Source organism: Chiloscyllium plagiosum, unplaced genomic scaffold (genome assembly GCF_037043375.1).
Source record: "Chiloscyllium plagiosum isolate Xiang-an unplaced genomic scaffold, Cpla_swu_hap1 HiC_scaffold_8, whole genome shotgun sequence".
Taxonomy (NCBI): domain Eukaryota; kingdom Metazoa; phylum Chordata; class Chondrichthyes; order Orectolobiformes; family Hemiscylliidae; genus Chiloscyllium; species Chiloscyllium plagiosum.
The window spans coordinates 14,285,889-14,311,677 of record NW_028270146.1 but is presented as its reverse complement, the minus strand read 5'-3'; the positions used below and the strand labels follow the sequence as shown (position 1 = coordinate 14,311,677).

Genomic DNA, 25,789 nt, shown 5'->3' with positions numbered 1-25,789 from the left:
GGATTTAATGTTTAAAATGCTGGAGTTCACGACATATGCCTGAGAGACTTAAGCACCTGATGAGCCCAATGTATGCTTACAATAATTATACATTTATACATAGCTGTTAAGAACCAGAGAGAATTATTTTTTAAAAATCACTGTAGCAAAGATTTGCTGATTGTGTGCCCTAAGCTCTTACCTTGTTCATTTAAATATGTTTTCCTGTTAATTTGGTTATCTAACTTTTCACAGCAATTCCCTTATTTGTTTTCCTTTCTTGAAATGTATTATCTCAACCACTTCCCAAGGTGGCTGATCATATTATGATAATACCAGCTTAGTCTTCTCATTTTCCTGGGCAGATTTGTCAAACGGTTCATGAGAATGGTCCCAGGAATGAAAAGCCTAACATGAGGAACATTTGAGGACTCTGGGTCTATACTTGGAGTTTAGGAGGAGGAGGGGGAGGGGGGGGATCTAATTGAGAAGCTTGCAAAATACTGAACAGCCCTAACAAGTGAATGTTGAGCAGATGTTTCCAGTGGTAGGACAAACTAGGACCCCAGGGCACAAGGTTAGAGTAGAGTCATGGAAAGATCTTTTAGAACAGAGTTAAGGAGAAACTTCAAGACAGACAGTGGTCAGTCTGTGGAATTCATTGCCAGGGCTATGGAGGCCAGGTCAGTTAGTATATTTAAGACAGAGATAGATAGGTTCTTGAGTGTCAAGGGTATCAAGGGTTACAGGGAGAAAGCAGGAGAATGGGGTTGAGAAACTTATCAGCCATGATTGAATGGTGGAGCAGACTTGATGGGCTGAACAGCCTAATTTCTGCTCCTGTGTCTAATAATCTTATTCTATTCATTAACATCACAGAGGATCTCCCAGCCTCTTAACTGTAGTCATAGGTCTTCTTGGAACTGATGCACTGAGATCACTGTCCAAATGACTTTCTGACCGACTTAAACTTCACAAAACTGACTGAAATCCATTTGCTTCTATTCCTAAAACAAAATTAAAATTCCAAAAATATACGACACAAAGTCAGACAGCTGCATCAAATCAGCCTCTCTCCCCTTGTATTTGCATCAGCATAAAATTAAAACATTCAATGACCCCCAAAACTGATCCCAATGGTTCCGAACCAGGCTTTTTCAATAAGCAGTACCAGACATTGTAAATAACCAAACATCAGGTTTATAACTTAAATAAAAGATTTAACAAATTATTAATAATTCAGTGGCTCTCAAAGTTAAGCAACAAGATAATTAATGTCTATGATTTAAACCCAATCTTGTTTGAATTCTAGCCCCCTCCCCACACAAAGACTGACAAACAAACAGACAGAGTTAAGGGATAAGTCAAAGGAGAAAAATAAATAAAATGCAATTGGCCGGCTCACTTAGACTCCATGATCCATAATCTCTCAGGTACATGCGATTGTAGGTTAGCTTCCTGAAGACACTAATGCAAATAAGCTTCCTGTAATTAACTTCCAGACCTGCCTCAAATCTCAGTTTGTTTATTCTCTTCTTTCTAAAAGAAAAGTTGTTTACTTAATGTCACCTTCAACTCTCAGTTCACAGCTCCAAACCAAAAATGATAAAAATAACAAAGGTCTTAACAATGAAGGTATTATACAGCTTTCATTGCAGTGGTCTCAGATGACATGAAGGAAACATCAGCCATTTGGTACATTGTAGGATTACATTAACAGCAAAGAGATGATGATCAGACAATGGCTTTATTGATCCTCCTTGAAGGATACATTATGGTTGTAACATTTCACAGTTCCGCTTTGAATATTGCTACAGGATCATTTAGGTTCTCCCAAGAATGCAGGGTGTCACCCTAACGACTTAAAAAAAAGTGGCCCCTCAAACAGTGCAGTACACCTTCAATAGTGCAGTGAAATTTGGCAGCCTAAATTTTTAATGTCCAAGGCTTTTGGAAAATTTGTTTACCCAATACACTGCAAAATTTTGTGGGGAAATAGTTCACTTGTTCACAGCATCACACAGTCATTGGCAGTGCTAAATGCAAATAACTCCAAAGTATCTCTCATGGTGTGCCTCTTGAGAGGAGAGACCTGGATTGTTGCGAGGTCTTTCTTGTGCATGGAGTAACTTCTCTGTTTCCCACTCTTTTCTGGTGCTTTATTCAAGACTTGTTGCCTACTTTTGTGACAGCAGCTTCCTCCTTCTCAAGTACTTGAAAACAAACAGACTCCCACTAAAAGTGCAAAGGTGTGAACAGCTGATGAACTTTAACCAGCAAAATTCACTTAACATTGCAGACTTTAATTCCCCAAACATGTGTGCGTTCACCAGTTATATTATTTTAAGGAAATAGAATACTTATTTCACATACTCTGCTCGTGGCAAGCACATCCAGATCACTTCATTTAAAAAAAATTAAAACCAGATCTGCCATTGAGTGAAATAGGGGTTGATGGGAAGGGTGAGAGCAGTAACAAATTAAAAATACTATACATGAATGCACGAAGCATTAGACATAAGATGGATGAGCTTGAGGCTCTTTTGGAAATATGCAGATACGATATTGTGGGGATAACTGAGACGTGGCTTCAAGTGGACAGGGTCTGGGAAATGAATATTCAAGGATACACGTGCTATCATAAGGACAGACTGACGGGCAGAGGGGGTGGGGTGGCCTTGTTGTTAAGGGAGGATATTCAGTCCCTTGCGCGGGGGGACCTAGAGTCAGGAGATGTAGAGTCAGTGTGGATAGAGCTGCGAAATACTAAAGGGTAAAAAGACCCTCTTGGGAGTCATCTACAGGCCCCCAAACAGTAGTCTGGATGTCGGGTGTAAGTTAAATCAGGAGCTGAAATTGGCCGGTCACAAAGATGTCACTACAGTTGTTAAGGGGGATTTTAACATGCAGGTAGACTGGGAGAATCAGGATGGTATTGGACCTCAAGAAAGAGACTTTGTGGAGTGCCTCAGAGATGGATTCTTAGAGCAGCTGGTGCTGGAGCCGACCAAGGAGAAGGCAATTCTGGATCTGGTTTGTGTAACGAACCAGAATTGGTCAGAGACCTCGAAGTGAAGGAGACATTGGGAAGTAGTGACCATAATACATTAAGCTTCAATCTGCAATTTGAGAGGGAGAGGGTACAGTCGGAAGTTACAGTACTTCTGTTGAATAAAGGGAACTATGGAGCTATGAGGGAGGAGCTGGCCAAAGTTCAATGGTGCAATACCTTAGCAGGGATGACTGTGGAGGAACAATGGCGGATATTTCTGTGCATAATGCAGAAGTTGCAGGATCAGTTCATTCCTAAAAGGAAGAAAGATTCCACGAGGAGGCATGGGCGGCCGTGGCTGATGAGGGAAGTTAAGAAACATATAAAGTTAAAAGAGAAAAAGTATAACATAGCAAAGATAAGTGGGAAAACTGAGGACTGGGAAGCTTTTAAAGAACAACAGAGGATTACTAAGAAGGAAATGCGCAGAGGAAAAATGGGGTACGAAGGTAAACTGGCCAAAACTATAAAGGGGGATAGTAAAAGCTTTTTTTAAGTATGTGCAAGGCAAAAAAATGGTTAGGACTAAAATTGGGCCCTTGAAGACAGAAACAGGGGAATATATTACAGGAAACAAAGAAATGGCAGAAGAATTAAATGGGTACTTCAGATCTGTGTTCACTGGGGAAGACACAAGCAATCTCCCTGAGGTATCATAGGCTGAAGGACCTGAACTGAAGGGAATTTATATTTGCCAGGATTTGGTGTTAGAGAGACTGTTAGGTCTGAAGGTTGATAAGTCTCCAGGGCCTGATGGTCTACATCCCAGGGTACTGAAGGAGGTGGCTCGGGAGGTGGCGTTGGTGATTATTTTCCAGAGTTCGATAGATTCGGGGTCGGTTCCTGAGGATTGGAGGGTGGCTAATGTTATATCACTTTTTAAGAAAGGTGGGAGAGAGAAAGCAGGAAATTATAGACCAGTTAGTCTGACCTCAGTAGTGGGAAAGATGGAGTCTATTATAAAGGATGAAATTACGGCACATCTAGATAGTAGTAACAGGATAGGACAGAGTCAGCATGGATATATGAAGGGGAAATCATGCTTGACTAATCTTCTTGAATTTTTTGAGGATGTAACTCTGAAGATGGACGAGGGAGATCCAGCAGATGTAGTGTACCTGGACTTTCAGAAAGCTTTTGATAAAGTCCCACACAGGAGGTTAGTGAGTAAAGTTAGGGTGCATGGTACTGGGGGCAAAGTACGAGATTGGATTGAAAATTGGTTGGCTGATAGGAAACAAAGGGTAGTGATAAACGGCTCCATTTCGGAATGGCAGGCAGCGACCAGTGGGGTACCGCAGGGATCAGTGCTGGAACCGCAGCTTTTTACAATGTATATTAATGATATAGAAGATGGTATTAGCAATAACATTAGCAAATTTGCTGATGATACAAAGCTGGGTGGCAGGGTAAAATGTGATGAGGATGTTAGGAGATTACAGGGTGACCTGGACAAGTTAGGTGAGTGGGCAGATGCAGTTTAATGTGGATAAATGTATGGTTATCCACTTTGGTGGCAAGAACAGGAAGGCAGATTACTACCCAAATTGATTCCATTGAGGTAAAGGGGCAGTACAGAGAGATCTGGGTGTTCTTGTACACCAGTCAATGAAGGCAAGGATGCAGGTACAGCAGGTAGTGAAGAAGGCTAATAGCATGCTGGCCTTCATAACAAGAGGAATTGAGTATAGAAGCAAAGAGATGCTTCTGCAGCTGTACAGGGCCCTGGTAAGATCACACCTAGAGTACTGTGTGCAGTTCTGGTCTCCAAATTTGAGAAAAGACATTCTGGCTACTGAGGGAATGCAGCGTAGGTTCACAAGGTCAATTCCTGGAATGGCGGGATTACCTTACACTGAAAGACTGAAGCGATTGGACTTGTATATCCTTGAGTTTAGAAGACTGAGAGGGGACCTGATTGAGACATAAGATTATTAAAGGATTGGACACTCTGGCAGCAGGAAACATGTTTCCGCTGATGGGTGAGTGCCGAACCAGAGGACACAGCTTAAAAATACAAGGTAGACCATTTAGGACAGAGATGAAGAGAAACTTCTTCACCCAGAGAGTAGTGGCTGTGTGGAATGCTCTGCCCCAGAGGGCAGTGGAGGCCCAGTCTCTGGATTCATTTAAGAAAGAGTTGGATAGAGCTCTCAAAGATAGTGGAATCAAGGGTTATGGAGATAAGGCAGGAAGAGGATACTGATTAGGAATGATCAGCCATGATCATATTGAATGGCGGTGCAGGCTCGAAGGGCTGAATGGCCTACTCCTGCACCTATTGTCTATTGTGATATTCGTTACATCATGTTGGTGGCTGTGTTGCTTCAAAGACAACAGCATTACAACAGCATTACACCATCACAAAATACAAATGACATGAATTTGCTAATGATGCGTAGGGCTCTCTCTTACAGAGCATAAGATCTAACATACACACAGAGCTTCAGGTCAGAAGAAAATAGTATGGCAAGTTGGAGAATTTGAAGTGTGAATTCTAGTTGAAATTTCAAGCATCCAACATTAAATGATTGCCTTTTCTTTCCCACCGGTCACTTGGTGTCACACTATAACACATTCATGTTAAAAGCAACACTTTGTTGAGTGGATATTACAAGGTCACAATAAATAAGTATTCTCTACACTTAAATGAGCGTTAACATAGGTTTCACTGTCACGTTTTGCTACAATCAGCTTTTGAAAATTTTTGATTGTGGTAGAGGGCCTGTTAAGTGCAACAGCTGCCAATTTAAAAATTTCACTTTACAAAACATAAGCCCCACTTACATTAGTGTCAAGCTAGTGAACGTACACACGGGCAATCTTCAGAAACTGAACTGAAAGCTTTTTGAAAAAAAAATAAGCTCACCATCCAAGACAGTTTCTCAGCTGTCAGGTAGATGTTTCACAGAAAGTACAGTATCAACTCACACAGTGGCTGCAGGTCTCCAAATCCATCCCCAAAATAACAAATAGGTTCAGCATGTGGACCAATTTCATTACAATCCAGCTATCTTGCTTACAATGCCTCCATCACATCTTCCTAAAGTGTAGGATCTACTATTCTTTCTGCAAGGAGAACTTTAATGCAGTTAGAGCTCAAGGATACCAAGCAAACTGGCAGTTTAGACAATTCCTAAATATTGATATAAAACAGCATAACCTTATATTGCCGTAACATTAAGTTGACTGACAAGCTACTCATTTGGAATTACACTTACCATGGAATAACAGGTTTCTTAATCAAAAATGTGTATAGGAATATTAGGCAGGAAGGAATCGATAAGAAGTGAAATGAAACTCAACAAAGTGATAAGCCAGAGAGGTAATGCAAATTGCTTGCAAAGATTCTAGATAACCTGATACCTTTAAAAAGGGCACCAGCTTGAAAGATGCCAATGTCCTCAGTGGGAAAGTATAGGTCAGCAACAGTTGCAGAATACTACATCTGGATGTCATGTTTAACAAAGGGGCCAATGTTTAACTGGAATGAGCATAATTAGACACATGCTATTTATCCTATATTATGTATCTTAGACTATTTTGAGCTGAGATGTTATGACAAAGTACTGAAGTCATTGTGTATCTAATTTATAAAACAACATTCAATGCTGAGAAAAATATAAACTGGCTAATGCCTCCCTTATTTATACTCCTCTATGCTGACATGGAGTAATATTACAAGCACCATTAACACTGATAGCTTATGAGAACACAGAAGTGAATGCCAAGTTCCAGCTTTACAAAAAGTCCATAACAAATCTATTACAACACAAATGCATTCTATCCATGAGAGCTGGTATCAATTTGTAGCTTAACGTACAAACCACCCATATACTAACCTATTCTGCATAGCCCTATACTTTAGCTGTTAATCAATTTACAAATTCAAACTACTTACATTATTATACAGTATAAAGTAAATTGCCAATTTGGTACCATTCAGGTTTAAGGGGGAATTTGAGCATTACAGCACAAAAAGTACTCTATTAAAAATCCACTAATGCAGACACGATAGAACAATGGTCTACTTCTGCACCACAAACGCACACCAGAAAAAAAACACTTCAGGACTTCTCTCCCAGTCGAGACAATTAACAGCACCTCTTATGGAACACCTCCCACTGCATGAACCTACCTCTGGCTCCCTCATTCTCTAATGGTCATGAATCCCTATAGTGGGGAAGCAGGCAATTCAGCCCATTGGGTCCACGCCAACCCTCCAAACCATCCCACCCAGACCCAATTCCTACCCTTTCCCTGGAACCCTGCATTTCCCATGGCTCAGCCACATAGCCTGCACATCTCCAGACAATATGGACAATTTAGTATGGCCAATCCACCTAACCTGCACACCTTTAGATTGTGGGAGGAAACCGGAGCACCCAGAGGAAGAATGTCTGTGTGGAGTTTGCACAGTCACCAGGATGGAATCAAACCTGGGTCCCTGGTGCTGAGAGACAGTAGTGCAAACCACTGAGCCACCATGCCACTCATGCCTGCCTGACAAATTGCTGTCAGACAGATGCATGTTTGAAATAGCAAGCCAACGTCTTGTCTTAAATACAAGTTACAGTCAAGAAAGATTCTTAGATCAAGTTTTTTTGAAAAAGTAACAAAGAGGATTGATAAGGGCAAAACGGTAGATGCGATCTATATGGGCTTCAGTAAGGCGTTCGACAAGGTTCCCCATGGGAGACTGGTGAGCAAGGTTAGATCTCATGGAATATATGGAGAGCTCACCATTTTGAGCCAGTTCTGTATCCAAAGGTAGAAGACAGAGGGTGGTGGTGGAGGGTTGTTTTTCAGACTGGAGGGTTGTTTTTCAGTGTGACCAGTGGAGTGCCACAAGGATCAGTGCTGGGTCCTCTACTTTTCATCATTTATATAATGATTTTGTCGAGAGCATAAGAGGTATAATTATTAAGTTTGCTAATGACACCAAAATTGAAGGTATAGTGGACAGTGAAGAAGTTTACCTCAGATTACAATGGGATCTTGATCAGATGGGCCAATGGGCTGAGAAGTATCAGATGGACTTTAATTTAGATAAACATGAGGTGCTGCATTTTAGGAAAGCAAACCTTAGCAGGACTTATACACTTAATGGTACGGGGGGGGGGGGGCGTGGCAGAGGAGGTGGGGCATAAGAGTATCTGTGAACTTTACCAACTGACTTATATAAAAGGGGGTGTTTTTTTGTTCAGAGCATCTTTTGACTCTACGTTGCACACCTGTGAGGAGGGTCAAAGGGGATCACCTAGCATGTCCAGGCTTTAATAAACTTTGTTTGCAGAAGATGATTTGAGCGAATTGCATCTCATGTGTGAAACCTCAGGAAAAGAATCTAACAAACCGACAAAAACAAACTGGCCCAGATGGATTCCCCAGCCCCCCACACAGATCCTGTGGGGAACAGCTAGCAGGAGCATTCACTGACATCTTTAATATGATCTGAAGTCCCCACCTGCTTCAAGAAAACCACCATCATCTCAGCACCAAAGAAAAATCATGCTGTGTGCCCCAATGATTACTAGCTGGTGGTTCTAACCTCCATAACTATGAAGTGCTTCGAGGGGTTAAGCATGGCTCACATTAACTCCGGTCTACCAGCCTGCCTTCATCCTTTGCAAGTTGCCTATCATAGCAACAGGTCCACAGCAGATGTCATCTCCCTGGCCCTACACTTCTCCCTGAAACATCTGGTTAACAAGGATACCTACATCAAGCTCCCACTTATTGACCATAGCTCCATCTCAACACCGTAACTCCAAACAGACCCCTTTCCAAACTCCAACACCTTGGTCTTGGCTCTCCCCTCTGTAACTGGCTCAACTGCCTGCCCATAGACCACAATAGAACAGGTGACAACACTTCCTCCATGATAATCCTCAACATCAGAGCCCCATAAGGTTGTGCACTCAGCTCCCTACTATGCTACTTATGCACTCATGCCGGTGTAGCCAAATTCCACCCAACCCCATTTACAAGTTTGCTGACACCACCACCACTGAAGGTCAGATCTCCAACAATGAGACAGTACAGGAAAGAGATTGAGTGCTCATCGGCAAGGCATAAAGACAATCTTTCCATCAACATCAGGAAAAGGAGTTGGTTATTGAGTTCAGGAAGTGGAGTGGAGGGAATGCCCGTCTGCGTCAATCGTGCAGAGGTGGAGATGTTTGAGAGAGGAAAGTTCCTGGGAGTGATCACCATCAAGCCCGTCCTGGTCCATCCACATTGACAAGTCAAGAAAGCACAACAATGCCTCTAATTCCTCAGGAGGCCAAGGAAATTCAGCATGTCAACAATGACATTTACCAATTTTCATAGATGCACCACAGAAAGGAACCTAATCTGCACATATCACAGCATGGTATGGCAACTGCTCTCCCCAAGACCGCAAAACACTACAGAGTCATGCACATAGCCCAGTCCATCACATAAACCAGCCTTCCATCTATTAACCTCATCTATACTTCCTGCTGCCTCAGGAAAGCAGCCAATAATCAAAGACCCCTCCCACCCTGGTTATACTCTCTTCCGTCAGAAGATACAGAAGTTTGAATACACATACAAACAGATTCAAGAACAGCTTCTTCCCCAATGTTATCAGACTTTTGAATGGACTTACACAAATGTAGATTTCTGATCTCTGTGCACCTTCTCCGCAGCTGTTCTTCTACCATGTTGCAGTTTTTATGGTACAATCTGCTTGTATAGCACGCAAAACAATACTTCACTATCTTGGTACATGCGACATTAACAAAAAGTAACATGATCGAGATTTTAATAAAGAATATTTCACATATTCCACTAAAAGGCAGATTTTGCTAAGATACAGGGGGGTAAGCACTGAAGTCCTTTTTGATTGGAAGCATTGAGTGGAGTTGAAGGAGTTATTGTTCAATGTGAAACCAAGTTCAGCTAGTGAAAGAGTTGTACTGGACTTATGGATAAATTAGGGGCAAGGCCATTGGGCTTCTCAAGCTTGCCTGAAGATCATGACCGATCGGACTTCAGACTGAACTCTAAACTTCCAATTAGTCTCTATCACATTAATATGATTTGGAGGTGCCAGTGTTGGACAGGAATGTGCAAAGTTAAAAATCTCAACACCAGATTATAATCCAACAGGTTTCTTTGGAAGCACTAGTTTTCAGAGCACTGCTCCTTCATCAGGTGGTTGAGTTTATGCAACACATGAAAAATATATTCACATAAACCTATATTCTATTGCTAATCTAAAGATTATTCAAAAGGGAATAAAGGATCGCAGCCTTGAAAAAATGCATTTTGAAAATGTTGTTCCTTCACACTTCGACTAACTGCCGTTTTATTTTTAATTATTCTTCTTTTCCCTCAATGATCGTTTACATAAATGATTTGGATGCGAGCATAAGAGGTACAGTTAGTAAGTTTGCAGATGACACCAAAATTGGAGGTGTAGTGGACAGCGAAGAGGGTTACCTCAGATTACAACAGGATCTTGACGAGATGGGCCAATGGGTTGAGGAGTGGCAGATGGAGTTTAATTCAGATAAATGTGAGGTGCTGCATTTTGGAAAAGCAAACCTTAGCAGGACTTATACACTTAATGTTAAGGTCCTAGGGAGTGTTGCTGAACAAAGAGACCTTGGAGTGCAGGTTCATAGCTCTTTGAAAGTGGAGTCGCAGGTAGATAGGCTAGTGAAGGCGGCGTTTGTTATGCTTTCCTTTATTGATCAGAGTATTGAGTACAGGAGTTGGGAGGTCATGTTGCAGCTGTACAGAACATTGGTTAGGCCACTGTTGGAATATTGCGTGCAATTCTGGTCTCCTTCCTATCAGAAAGATGTTGTGAAACTTGAAAGGGTTCAGAAAAAATTTACAAGGATGTTGGCAGGGTTGGAGGATTTGAGCTATTGGGAGAGGCTGAACAGGCTGGGGCTGTTTTCCCTGGAGTGTCGGAGGCTGAGGGGTGACCTTATAGAGGTTTACAAAATTATGAGGGGTATGGATAGGATAAATAGACAGTCTCTTCCCTGGTATCAGGGAGTCCAGAACTAGAGGGCATAGGTTTAGGGTGACAGAGGAAAGATATAAAAGAGACCTAAGGGGCAACTTTTTCACGCAGAGAGTGGTACGTGTATCGAATGAGCTGCCAGAGGAAGTGGTGGAGGCTGGTACAATTGCAACATTTAAAAGGCATTTGGGTGTGTTTATGAATAGGAAGGGTTTGGAGGGATATGGGCCGGGTACTGGCAGATGTGACTAGATTGGGTTGGGGCATCTGGTCGGCATGGACAGGTTGGACCGAAGGGTCTGTTTCCATACTGTACACCTCTATGACTCTATGATAGCTGTATAATTAAAATGAATGCCACAATGCTCTGCATCAATGTCCAACAACCACCTGAGGAAAAATCATCAATCAGCTTACGTTCTAAATCAACTTCATAAATAGATTCAATGTTGAATGTGGAGGTCAACTGGTAAAAAGTATGATCTTTTGTCACAAAAAGTATACATCATCAATTGCAGCACCTACTTCTTTTACCGCTACCCTTCCTGACACTACAAACACATCTTCCAGATAAAACAACACGTGATTTATACATTCAATTTAATATACTGCTTTCACTGCTCCAATGTGGTCGCCTTTTCCATGGGGAAATAAAAGTCCCACTTGACAGAACACCTCTCTTCAATTCATTACCGTGATCTGCTGACCACATGTTTAAATTTACTAGTTCACACTCACTCTCTCAAACTTTCTAAACTTTTCCAACAAAGCTCAGGAATCTAATCTTTAAATTTGCAGTCCTCCAACCAAACATTATGCTCATCATTTTCAAAGAGTAAATTTTTACCCCTTTTCTTTGGGGATGACAGCTGTCGATGATTCCAGCATTACATTTATTCAGCCCAACAAGTCCACACAACTTTAACCTAGCTCAATTGGTTTTCACATTGAAGAACTTTACCTTCAACTCCACTCGCTTCATCCTATGCAGATGTGAAGGATGCCTGGGACGTAATTTACATCACTACAAGCACTTTTAGAGAAAAAAATTCCCAGATGCTCTACTCATTGTGGCTGGTGACTTCAACCAAGCCAACCACAACAGGGTGCTTCCAAAGTACCACCAATACCTCTTCTACCCCAGAGGATCAAACTTTCTGGACCACTGCTACACAACCAAAAAGACACCTACTACTCCACTTCAGAAAATCAGATCAAGGTGTCTCAGCTTACAAGGAGAAGCTGAAATGGGAAGAGCTTCACAAAAATACGTACAATGCTGGTCAGAAGCTGTGGAAGACCATCTCTTGAAATTGGTGGACAATCAAGTTTTTACAATGATCCATAACCAGATCTCATCTTGTCCATAAACAAGTTAATGAGGGAGCATTTTGTCTGGGAGGTCTCAATGTCTAACCAAATTGAGCGCGGATGCTGACAGGCCCATTCAGCCACACAGGATAAGGAACTCAGTTGGTACTTCCTAAAGTCCGGAAAATCTAGACTCTTTTCTTCCCCCACTCACTCCCACCCAAATCTTTCTTCACGAAAGCTGCAATTTATCCAGCTTAATAAGAGGCCATTGATGAGCCAAATAAAAGATCCGAGCCAGTTGTGAAGCCTGCGCAGTGTTTGCCTTGGCAGCATCAAGGGGAACATTCCATGGGATATTATAAGCAAGGAAGAACATTCATCTTAACCAGGGCTATCCTGCCCAACCAAGATACCTGAAAATCTTCCCAGTGCCAAATGTCCTACCTAATTTTCTCTAGCAACTGCACATAATTGGCTTCATATAACTGATCGAAAACCGGGGTAATAAAAATGCTTAAGTACAGAAAACCTCCCTGTAACCACAGAAAGGAGAAACTGGTTCCATCCCCAAGGTTGGACTTACTGGTAAGACCCCCCAGCCCCCCCCCAGGCATGCCCTCTGATTTCATGAAGTTAATTTTGTACCCTGAAAACAAACCAAATAGAGTAATCATTTGTATTAAGTGGGGCATAGATGTCATTGGATCAGTTGAAAAAAGGAAGGATATCAGCACAAAGAGTAATTATATGCCTGCCTGATCCTACCTCCGGGGCAGTTATATAGGGATCCAATTGAATGGCTTCCACCAGCAGCTGGATCATCAATGTAAATAATAGTGGTGAAAGACAACACCCTTGACAGCAGCTTCTGCCAACACTAAAACAATCTGACCTTCAACCATTAGGGAGCACCGTTGCTTTCGGGTCACTATACAGCACTGCCACCCACTTGGTAAAAACCTAAGACCAAACCGTTCAATGACATAAAAGAGGTACGGCCACTCCACCCGATCAAGTGCTTTCTCTGTGTCTAGGGAGACTATCAAACCCAGTATCGCTCTTCGATGACATATTTGGACCCATATTTAATACTCTAATATTGTTGGTAGACCTATGACCCTTAACAAAACCAGCCTGGTCCTCCTTTACAATAAAAGGCAATACCCTCTTCAGCCTTAAAGCCAGCATTTTAAAACCCATGTTCAGTAATGATATGGGCCTGTACGAAATGCATTCTTCTGGGGCCTTCCCTTAAGGATAAGAGAGATATTTGCTTCTCTGAAAGAGGATGGGTGGCTACCCTGACTGAATGGATATGTACAATTATTCAAGAGTGGCCTGGCCAGCTTGTCTATAAACTCCTTATAAAACTCATTTGGAAATTCATCTGGCCCGGGCGCTTTATCACTCTGGAGCAGCCTCACCGCCTCCTGTACTTCCCGAATTGTACAAGGGGCACTCAAAAAGGACACCTGCTCTGAGGTTACACCCAAAAAGGTCCTGGGTCTTAAAATAAAGGCCTCCATCTTCCTCATTCTATCCTCACAGCCCTCTGACTGATACAGCTCAAAATAAAACTTTCTAAATGCGGCATTAATCTTTTTGGTATTGCAAGTCAGAGTATCAGCACTCTCTCTAATGGATTTAATAGATTGGGGAGCATTCTTCTTTTTGGCCAAGTACGCTAAATATCTACCTGGCTTATCACCTGTACTCAAATAATCTGTTTCATAGAAGAGATTTCCCTCTTTGCTGTTTGGGTAAGTGCAACATTCAAAGTAGCCATGAGTTGTAATCCGCTGTAACTTCGTTATGGACAGCCTACCAAAGTAGACTAACTCAGCTGCCTTCAGGCAAGCCTCCAGCAGACGTTGCTGTTCTCCCCTCTGTCGTTTTCGTGTTGCAGAGTAAGAAATAATCAAACCCCGCATGTAGGCCTTGGTAGTCTCCCACATCATCGATGGGTTGCTGGCTGTACCGGAGTTTATATCCCAAAAATTTTTAAACTCTTGCAAAAAATATTATAAACTTATTAATCTTTCAGGAGGAAAGGGCCCATACGCCAGTGCCAGGAATCCACCTCACCACCTCCAGTCTTAACACTGCCACATGATCAGAAATGGCTTTATTCCCTATTCTGCTGGATAGTCCAGAGTTCAAAAAGGCTGATGGGACAAAAAATGTCAATGCTGGTATGTTACTTATGTGGGTTAGAATAGAATGTAAAATCCCTACCTTCAGGGTAAAGGCAACTCCATACATCCACCAACCCCAACTCTCTGTTCAGGTCCACCAACTGCCTAGATTGTGGAGACATATCCACAAGACCCCCCACGCATCCTGTCCACCTCAGGGTCAATAATGCCATTAAAGTCTCTCCTTATAATCGAATGGTGTGCCCCGAGGGCCATCAATCTAGACAGCGCATCAGTTACAAATTTAAAGGGATGTGCCGTGGGGGGGGAGGGGGGGGAATTCATTCAGAATCCCATATCCTCTCCATGTTTTAAAGCTTTAAGTATTATGAATCACCCAGACTCATCAGTTATTTGGCCTAACATTTGAAACGGAAGGTTCCTCCAGATGAGGATAGTCATTCCTCTACTTTTAGAGTTTAAAAAAAAAGAGAAATACTCCTAGCTGAATCCTCTCTGTTGCAAGTTCAAACCCCCGGGAGGAAGAATCCCACTCATAGCGCACCAAGCGAGAACCTTAAACAGTTCACAAAGTTTAAAAACGCAACTTCTAAAACTATTAAATCAAAAACTACCAACTACTTGTATAACATAAAACATAACAAAGGAGATTTTTCCCCTTGTCCACAGTGGGTGCTCATACCACCCATTGATCCCACCATGACTCCTCGCTGGAGCCATATCTTATGACAAGAAAGCAAAAAGTGGGTACCCAACCAGTGCCTTCCATACTGTAACCCTAGGCACTCCTGGCTGAACAAAACAAAATATAAAGTTGTAATCCCGACACATATTAAAAAGGGAAATCAAGATCACCCCCCAACAACCAGGTAAACCAGGCAAATTACAGACGAAAAAGGGGGAGGGGGAGAAGGGGCAGAATAAAATAATTGTCCATATAATTCAGGCCAATCAGCCTATTTTAGAGCATCCAAGAAGTCCTTTGCCTTTTCCAGCAAATCAAAGATGAACATGGAGCCTCTGCAGCTGAAACGCAGTATCGCTGGATATCTCAGAAGTACTGAATATTCAAGTCCCTCAGCCGCTTTTTTACCTCATCAAAGGCCTTCCTCTTGTGGATCACGACCAGGGAGAAGTCCTGAAAAAGCATAATTCGTGATCCTTTATATACCATAGCCTGAGGCTTCCAGCATCATTTGTTTGTCTCTACGATGCTGGAGTCACACTAGGACCGGGCGGGGCACTGGTCCAATCCGGGCCTGCGCACTGCACCCTGGTGGGCCCGCTCGACCCGCACCCAACCTACCTGGACCTGTAGCCTTAGAAACTGGGGGAGCTATTGCTCCAGAAAGTTGATGAGCTGGCCTTCTTCCTCCTGCTTGGGAAGCCCTAGCAACCAGATATTCTTCCGACAACTTCTATTTAAGGTCATAGAGTCAGATGTACAGCACGGCAACAGACCCTTCCGTTCAACCCGCCCATGCCGACCAGTTATCCCAATCATCGACCTGTTCCTCCAAGGCCCGCACCCGGTGTTCAAAGGCCTGAACCCAACTCTCAGAAGATTCGGCCGTGGTCTTGGAAGCCGCGGCGCATTGCTCTGCCCCTCCGACATGCCATCCAGGACTCTGCATCTCCAGGTCATGCCTCAACAGCATGTCTGACATCAATTCCCACCTGGAGGAGACCCGGTCCATTGAAGCATCAATCTTCTCTCGGAGTTGTACAAACTCAGAGATCAAGCTCTGCCCTGCAGGTGTCAACGTCCAGAAACAGACTCTTCGGTCCAACTCGCCCATGCCGACCAGATATCCAAACCTAATCTAGTCCCATTTGCCCCTATTCACGTACTCCAGATGCCTTTTAAATGCTGTCTTTGTACCAGCCTCCACCACTTCCTCTGGCAGCTCATTCCACACACGCACGACCCTGTATGTGAAAACATTGCCCCCCTTAGGTCTCTTTTATATCTTTCCCTTCTCACCTTAAACCTATGTCCTCTAGTTCTAGACTCACCCACCCCAGGGAAAAGACCTTGCCTATTCACCCTTTCCATGCCCCCCATTACTTCATAAACCTCTGTAAAGGTCACCCCTCAGCCTCCAACATTCCAAGGAAAAGCGCCCAGCCTATTCAGCCTCTCCCTGTAACTCAACCCCCTCCAACATCCTTTTAATCTTTTCTGAACCCTTTCATGTTTCACAATATCCTTCTGATAGGAAGGAGATCAAAATTGCATGCAATATTCCAAAAGTGGCCTAACCAATGTCCTTGTACAGCCGCAACATGACCTTCCAACTCCTGTACTCACTACTCTGACCGATAAAAGGGAAGCATACCAAATGCCTTCTTCACCATCCCATCCACCTGAGACCCCACCCCCCAAGGAGCCACAAACCCACACTCCAAGATCTCCCGCCCAGCAACACTCCCTAGGACCCCATCATTAAGTGTACAAGTCCTGCCCTGATTTGCTTTTCCAAAATGCAGTTCCTCACATTTATCTAAATTAAACTTCATCTGCCACTCCTCAGCCCATTGGCCCATCTGATCAAGATCCTGGTGTAATCTGAGATAACCTCCTTTGCTGTCCACTACATATCTGATTTTGGTGTCATCATCTACCTTTGAGCAAGTTTTGTTTCCACATGCTAGTTCTCCCAGTATGCCATAAGATCTAACCTTGCTCACTGGTCTCCAGAGAGTGAGAGAGCGCGCGAGTGAGAGCACGAGCGAGGGCATAGGTCTAAGTCTAAACAGTGAAGGGAGCGTGAGTGCCCCACTTTGTCTGGGGCAGAGCTCAGCAAAACCTACTGGGTCTCCGTCATCTCGAATCCCCTCTCACCAACTTCTACAGATGCATAACTGAAAGCATACTGTCTGGGTGCATAACGGCCTGAAATGGAAACTGCTCTGCCCAGGATCGGAGAAAACTACACAGAGGATGTTGTGCACAGCCCAAGCCATCACAGGAACCAACCTTTCATCTATGGACTCCATTTACAAGGCTCACTGCCGCAGAAAGGCTGCCAACATCAAAAACACTCCTTCAACCTCTTCCATCAGGAAAATACAGAAGCCTGAACACACGCACCAGTAGGTTCAAGGACAGCTTTTTTCCAGCCATCATAAAACTACGAATAGACAGTCTTGCCTCGAATAATGCTGATCATGCTAACATTGATCTCTCTTGTACGCCCTGTGCAATGTAACCTGTATGCCTGTCTAAATGTTTTGCACATTGCTTACTGTGATCTGCTTACAGGTCACAGTAAACAAAGCTTTTCACTACTTCAGTACACGTGAAAATAAATAAAATCAAACAAGAGGTTGCTATAGGTACCCACATAAATCCTCATAAAGCCTGCCTTTCAGTGAAATATGTGGAACATCTTCTCATACCTCAGGGGTGCCCTATCAGCCAAACAGTTATTGAAGAGATCCAATACTCCCTCCAGTATGCTAGCACAGCCTTTGGTCGCCTGAGGAAAAGGGTATTTGAGGACAACATCAGATCTGACATCATGATCATGTGGTGGTTCACACCCTACATGGGCTGTCTCCAGCAGATATATCAAGCCGCTGGAGCAGTACCATCAATGCTACTTGCGCAAGCTCCTGCTGGGAAGAAAGATGCATCAATACCTGTGTCCTCGACCATGCCAACATCCCTAGCATCAAAGCAGTGGCCACCTTGATTGGCTACAATGGGCCGAGCACATCAGTTGCAATGGCAGACCCAAGACGACTCAAGCGGATTGCTCTATTCCCAGCTTCAAACTGGCAGGTCAGCATCAGGTGACCAGAGATACCCCCAAGACCTCAATGGCAAAGTGCAGCATTCCCAATGGACACCTGGGAAACACTGGCCCAAGACCCTTCAGGGGAGGAGGAAGAGGGACACTGCAAAGGTATCAAGCATTCAGAGACACACCATCAGATAAAAGCAGAAGTCAGGTGAAAACATATGTAAGGAACCCACTGCCACACCAACACCCCTTCCCACACTTAACTTCTGCCCAAAGTGTAACAGAGCCTGTGAAGCCACATCAGTCTGCACAGCCACCCACAGACTCAGTGTGGGTGACAGACATCCTCATCTGGATGGTGATGGTGTTGGTGTTGATGAGGATGAGTTGAGTCTGCCTTTTAGTGGAATAAGTGAACATTCTTTTTTCAAACCTTACCTTTTTTTTCCTCCCCTATTATATACTGATGATTGCACTAATGCAGTTTCCTGGTCTCATCCTCAATTGAAAAAAATTCACTGACTTGCTTCCAATTTTTAGACTTTTGGCTTTAACCCTGATTTGGAGATGCTGGTGTTGGACTGGAGAGTACAAAGTTAAAAATCACTAAAAATCAATAACCCTGGAATTGAAAACTAGTCACATTAGTGATCATGAAACCAGCATAAATTGTGAATCCACATAATTCACCAATCCCTGGTTTTCATCACAAATGACCCCACTAATAATGTGCTCTCAGAAGTATCTTAGTTCAAGAGTAATCAGGGATGAAATACTGGCCTTGTCAGAAACACCTACATCTCAAAAAGATGAAAAAGAAAAATTACTCCTATTTGACTTTACACCCTACTCTCAGCTGCCTTTCCTTTTAGTTTTCACACTCAAAACTTAAGCATTTCTTGCTATACTCCGTTCTGATAAAAGGTAAATTTAATATCAACTTATTTTCCCCACCATAGACACTAACTAGAATTGCTAAATATTTCTAGTATTTAATTTCCAGTTTTCAGCATCCATAGACTTTGTTTTAGCTTGTATAGTCTTTACCCCCCAAACATTTTGAAAAAAAATCAAGCAACTGGGCGATTTATCTGGAGAAACAGAAAAATAATCCACATTATTAATTACTTCATCCTCAGTCTTATACACCATTTTTTTTAAATAAGAAAATCCTGAACTGTGAAGATCTGTAGAAAGAAAAAACAATTTGGTTGCTTTAAGCACTGTACTACTCAGGCAGCCCCTTCAACATATGGCTGCTATGCAGACTACTGAGAATAACAGCTTTGAATTGGAGACAGTGAAGTAAACGTTTTCCCAATTACTAGCAGCCAAGTATGAAAACCCACATCAATTTACATACACTTCCACAGCTTCAGAATGTCAAATACCAATACAAACACAGACCTTTGACAAATCCACAGTTCACCATACTTTCAGTTTGAAGATACTGAAACATTGAGAATTCAATACCTCTCAAGAGCACGACATCACTTTCTAAGTGTAATTTCCCCAAACACCAGGTTCAGATGTGAAGACCAAAGCCATTCATTAGTGTTGTACAGCAGTGGAAAAGCCCTCTCTCTTTTAAAAACACTTTGAAAACAGAAGGGAACTGCATACATAGTCAGCAAGTCAGCGAATCCTTTTCACTTCCTTCAGTTCAAGAAAACAAGCGACTGACACATTTCCTGCCAACGGTCCTTCCCTCAGATTAAAAAAAAACTTCCACCAACAGGAAACCTTGAACTTACACATGTTGCTGCAAGACTTTATTTTTATTTATGTATTCTTTTAATGATTAAAAGCTTTTCAAATTTGAATACTGAGTAGGCAATTTAAGTTATTTCACTATACTGAACAAAATAGTTCTAACATGTTTTTCCTCTTTTAAAAAGTTCTGTTCAGTTAAATTTTAGTTTGAATATATGCTGTGTATGTGCAGCTAATCATCATTCAACCAATTGACAAGTAAACAAAGTCAAAATATAAGTCATTTCCTCCCAAGAAAACTAAGCTTTAGGTTTCAGACTGGTTAGAATCAAGCAATTAGAACCTTTGCTTTTGGGACATCTAGCTGCAGCATATTCATATGCGGAGGGCAGACCGTTACACACAGCCTAGGTAGCTGCCTAAAATGGAATTCTGTTCACAGTCTTGCAATAAACTTCACATTTAGTTCAGTTTACTTTCTGCAACAATTCTGTTTAATATCAATTGGAGAAAATGAACTGAATTCTTCAATGTAGTATTGCCTACATTTTCAGTTAACACACAACATATCACAATTTTGAAAAAAATTACTAAGGGAAAAACCTTGCTGACTAAAGTTGTGGTACCACGTCAGCAACTGAATAAACGACCTTGATTTGACAGACGTATACTCAAGTTTCAACAGATGACATGGGGAAGTGAGCAGAGGCTAATGCTTCATGCACATGAACAGAAATACAGCTATCCTTTTTAAGGTGGTGGGGGTGTCTTACCTTAATCTCCATGGCAACTGTGCCTCTGCTTGGTTATTGGACACCCTGAACTTCCTGTGGCAGCAGGAACAAGCAAGTCTGAATGCACGTCTTTTACAGCCACATATGCTTCGTGAAATAGTATCTCTTCCACAAGAGGGAGTGATTTTAATTTCAGAAATTGAGAAAAATTGAAGTTTAGATCAGAACCTTTCATAGAAATTCAAGATGCAGCTGTCTTTTGTCTAACATTCCATTTTATGGATTCAAACCGGATCTCAATTCAGGAGAAATAGCCATTAAGTCAACACCAAGAATGTACATACAATTCATATTTTTACAAACAGCATAAACATTAAGCACTAAATGCATTTCAGTATTTCCAATAAAAATCTGTGTCATGAAGGAGGGAGAAGAACTGCAGCAGCTGAGCATCATGTCACAATTACATCCCAAGTAAGTAATATATTGGAACATTCTCCAAACATAAATAAGCTTATACAAGACACTAGGTCATTTCCAGCTGCAACATTCTGTCCAAGTCAAGGCACCACAATTTAGCAAGGACAAAATGACTTTGGAGAGAGAGAAAACAAGATAACAATGCAAATAGCCTCTGAGACTAAGGTTTACAGTTATAGACTGTTGAGGTTGAGTTATTTTCAAGAACAGAAAAGGCCACAAGATTTGGTAAAGGTGCTCAGCATCCTGAAAGGCTTACAGTACATCAGGAGAATGTTTTTCCCAACAGATGAAGGGTCAAAAAAGTCTCTGCTGTATCAAATTGATATGCCACTTTAAGGCTGCTGCCAATCTCCTCAAGCATTGGAAACTATAGAGCCTGTTTGATCTAGTGTAATAGAGGAAAATCAATTCCAGACTAACTCAAATGGTCTCTTCTGATTAGAAATGTTTTATTACATGTTAGCAACAACTTACAACATACATAGATATAATGGATACTGCTAGAGGCTTTCAGACCACTAGATCTGTGGTCTTATTCCTTTGCAATCCCAAACTGTTCTACCCACAAGTCCATAAGACATCACAGTGGGTGGTTAATAATGGCATTCCTCAATATTCACCCTATTACACATGCATAGAACAGTACTACTCCAACATTCTTTTACTCAAATAAATATGTTCAACCACAATTCTATGCAGATAGATTGCTGGGCAGAGTCTAAGCTTCTTAAACTCTGACTTGATTCGCCTACATATCATGCATTTTAGGAATAATTTTAACAGCAAACTGTGATATACCCCCCTTTCAAATGAAAATATTAAAAATGCAATCATTTATTTTCTATTGCATCACTTCTTAAATCAGGCCTTAAATCAATAAACAATCACATCTTCACTGGCAAAGAAACATTGCAATAAAAACTTTGCCACTAACTCTTATAGAAAAAAAAAGTTCAAATTCAATGCATTAACTTTACTTGTTTATTTGCCCTGTCCCCCAAAATATATTTTAAAAAAGCGCATTTGGAAATATCACTAGTCTGTAGTGAGTAAAGTATTAGATCTATAAAATTATACACACTTGTTATCAAAAGAACTAGGACATGTTGAGAACATCTGCTCTGGACTAAAATCAAGAAATTTCTAGACCCTTTGATCTCATTAGTAATTATAAATCTACTGGTCTCCATTTTGAACTTAATGTTTAAGTTTCCACCACCCTCTGGGATAGAGAATCCCAAAAGTTTACACTGAGTAAAGAACTTCCCACCTTATCAGAATCCTAATAAACACAGTCTAAGAATAAAAGTTGAGACCAAACAGCAAGGGGCAACATCCTGTTTCTACTAACCTTTCATAATTTTGAACTTTGTTTCCTATCTTCTCTCATTCTTCTAAACACCAGAGAAGATAGGCTCACTCTCTCCTCATAGGACAATCCCACCATTCAAGCAATCTGATGAACCTCTGCTGCACTCCCTCTATGGCAAGTATATCCTTTCTTAGAGAAGTATATCCTTCTGTGTTATGATCCAGCCCTCCACAATCACCTGATGAAGGAGCATCGCTCCGAAAGCTAGTGTGCTTCCAATTAAACCTGTTGGACTATAACCTGGTGTTGTGATTTTTAACTTCTTTACGATTGAAGACTTCTTTGCTTCTGCACTCAAATCTTCTGATAAAGGCTAACATACACTTTACCTACAGAACTTTTTTTTATTAATTCACTTGTAAGATGTAGACATCAAAGGCTGGCCAGCATTTATTGTCCACTCTAGCTGCCCTCAAGGAGGTGATGGTGAGTTGCCTTCTCGAACTGCTGCAAAGCATGTGCTGTAGGTAGACCCACAATGCCCATGGAGGGGGAATTCCAGGATTTTGACCTAGCAACACTGAAGGAATGGCAACGTATTTCCAAGCCAGGAATGCAAGTGGCTTAAAAAGGGAAAGTTGCAGATAGCGGTGTTCCATGGAAGTAGCCTTGGGTTTGAAAGGTGCTAAGGATGTTCAGTGAATTTCTGCAGTGCATCTTGCAGATAATACACATTGCTGCTGAGCATCAGTGGAGGAGGAAGTGGATGCGAAGCCAAGCAAGTTCCTTTACCGTGGATGATGTCAAACTCTTTGTGTTGTGAGAGCTGCACCCATTCAAATATGTGGGGAGTATTCCGTCACACTCCTGATTTTCCCATGTAGATAGTGGTCGACTGCATGCGTGCTGGACCTCCTTGCTAGCTTTTAGTAACTTATGCTCAAGGATATTCTGGGTAATCCAAGATGGAGGAAGTTAAAATTTCTGGCTGTAAGAGCTGCTCCTTTTTTTGAGGTATTTTAGGTGTTGGAAGTAATTTCCTCGAATTCCAGGAGCAGCAATTACTATTTTATATGCTGTTGCATTGTTTTGGAACTTTGGAAAAAAGTCAAAACAACAGCAGTTTTAAAAGGGCAAAGAGCAGACAAAGGAAGCACATGGTGGGAACAGAGAGACAGACAGACAGAGGAGGAGGGAAGAGAGAGGGAGACAAAGGAGACAGAGGGGGGGTGAAGAGAGAGAGAGGGGGGCGAAGAGAGAGAGAGAGAGAGAGAGAGCGAGAGAGAGAGAGGAGAGAGAGAGAGAGAGAGAGAGAGGAGAGAGAGAGGAGAGGGGGTGAAGAGAGAGAGAGAGAGAGAGGAGAGAGAGGGGTGAAGAGAGAGAGAGAGAGAGGGGGTGAAGAGAGAGAGAGAGAGAGGGGGGTGAAGAGAGAGAGAGAGAGAGGGGGTGAAGAGAGAGAGAGAGAGGGGGTGAAGAGAGAGAGAGAGAGGGGGGGTGAAGAGAGAGAGAGAGAGGGGGTGAAGAGAGAGAGAGAGAGGGGGTGAAGAGAGAGAGAGAGAGGGGGTGAAGAGAGAGAGAGAGAGAGGGGGTGAAGAGAGAGAGAGAGGGGGTGAAGAGAGAGAGAGAGGGGGTGAAGGAGAGAGAGAGAGAGGGGGTGAAGAGAGAGAGGGGGTGAAGAGAGAGAGAGAGGGGGGTGAAGAGAGAGAGAGAGAGGGGGTGAAGAGAGAGAGAGAGAGGGGGTGAAGAGAGAGAGAGAGGGGGTGAAGAGAGAGAGAGAGGGGGGGAGAAGAGAGAGAGAGGGGGGAGAAGAGAGAGAGAGGGGGGAGAAGAGAGAGAGAGGGGGGAGAGAGAGAGAGAGGGGGGAGAAGAGAGAGAGAGGGGGGGAGAAGAGAGAGAGGGGGGGAGAAGAGAGAGAGGGGGGGAGAAGAGAGAGAGGGGGGGAGAAGAGAGAGAGGGGGGAGAAGAGAGAGAGGGGTGAACGAGAGAGAGGGGTGAACGAGAGAGAGGGGTGAACGAGAGAGGAGGGGGGAACGAGAGAGAGGGGGGGGAACGAGAGAGAGGGGGGAACGAGAGAGAGGGGGGAACGAGAGAGAGGGGGGAACGAGAGAGAGGGGGGGAACGGAGAGGGGGGGGGAACAGAGAGAGGGGGGGGAACAGAGAGAGGGGGGAACAGAGAGAGGGGGGGGAACAGAGAGAGGGGGGGGAACAGAGAGAGGGGGGGGAACAGAGGAGGGGGGGGGAACAGAGAGAGGGGGGGGAACAGAGAGAGGGGGGGGAACAGAGAGAGGGGGGGGGGAACAGAGAGAGGGGGGGGAACAGAGAGAGGGGGGGGAACAGAGAGAGGGGGGGGAACAGAGAGAGGGGGGGAACAGAGAGAGGGGGGGAACAGAGAGAGGGGGGGAACAGAGAGAGGGGGGGGGAACAGAGAGAGGGGGGGGAACAGAGAGAGGGGGGGGAACAGAGAGAGGGGGGGGAACAGAGAGAGGGGGGGAACAGAGAGAGGGGGGGGAACAGAGAGAGGGGGGGAACAGAGAGAGGGGGGGAACAGAGAGAGGGGGGGAACAGAGAGAGGGGGGGAACAGAGAGAGGGGGGGAACAGAGAGAGGGGGGGGAACAGAGAGAGGGGGGGAACAGAGAGAGGGGGGAGAACAGAGAGAGGTGGGGGGAACAGAGAGAGGGGGGGGAACAGAGAGAGGGGGGGGGAACAGAGAGAGGGGGGCGAAACAGAGAGAGGGGGGGGAACAGAGAGAGGGGGGGGAACAGAGAGAGGGGGGGGGGAACAGAGAGAGGGGGGGGAACAGAGAGAGGGGGGGGAACAGAGAGAGGGGGGGAACAGAGAGAGGGGGGGGAACAGAGGAGAGGGGGGGGGAAACAGAGAGAGGGGGGGGAACAGAGAGAGGGGGGGGGGAACAGAGAGAGGGGGGGGGAACAGAGAGAGGGGGGGGAACAGAGAGGGGGGGGGAACAGAGGGGGGGGGGGAACAGAGGGGGGGGGGGAACAGAGGGGGGGGGGGGGAACAGAGGGGGGGGGGGAAACAGAGGGGGGGGGGGGGAAACAGAGAGGGGGGAGAACAGAGAGGGGGGGGAGAACAGAGAGACGGGGGGGGGGAAACAGAGAGAGGGGGGGGAACAGAGAGGGGGGGAACAGAGAGGGGGGGAACAGAGAGGGGGGGGGAACAGAGAGAGGGGGGGGGGAACAGAGAGAGGGGGGGGGGGAACAGAGAGAGGGGGGGGGGAACAGAGGAGAGGGGGGGGGAACAGAGAGAGGGGGGGGGAACAGAGAGAGGGGGGGG

The 25,789-nt window shown here is 43.8% G+C and overlaps 1 protein-coding gene across 5 annotated transcripts in view; it reads right to left on the bottom strand.

Moving 5' to 3' along the window:
• The window catches only part of foxn3 (forkhead box N3), a 474,886-nt gene that overhangs the window by 402,204 nt on the left and 46,893 nt on the right, over positions 1 to 25,789 (bottom strand). The window contains exon 1 of one of the 5 annotated variants that reach the window (XM_043696967.2): positions 19,729 to 19,902. The exons of 3 other annotated variants lie outside the window; for them this stretch is intronic. The gene's annotated coding sequence lies outside the window, so the exon portion shown is untranslated. Of the gene's footprint in view, positions 1 to 19,728; positions 19,903 to 25,789 lie in introns of those variants that run through there. One more of the 5 variants, XM_087989602.1, reaches the window with a different exon arrangement.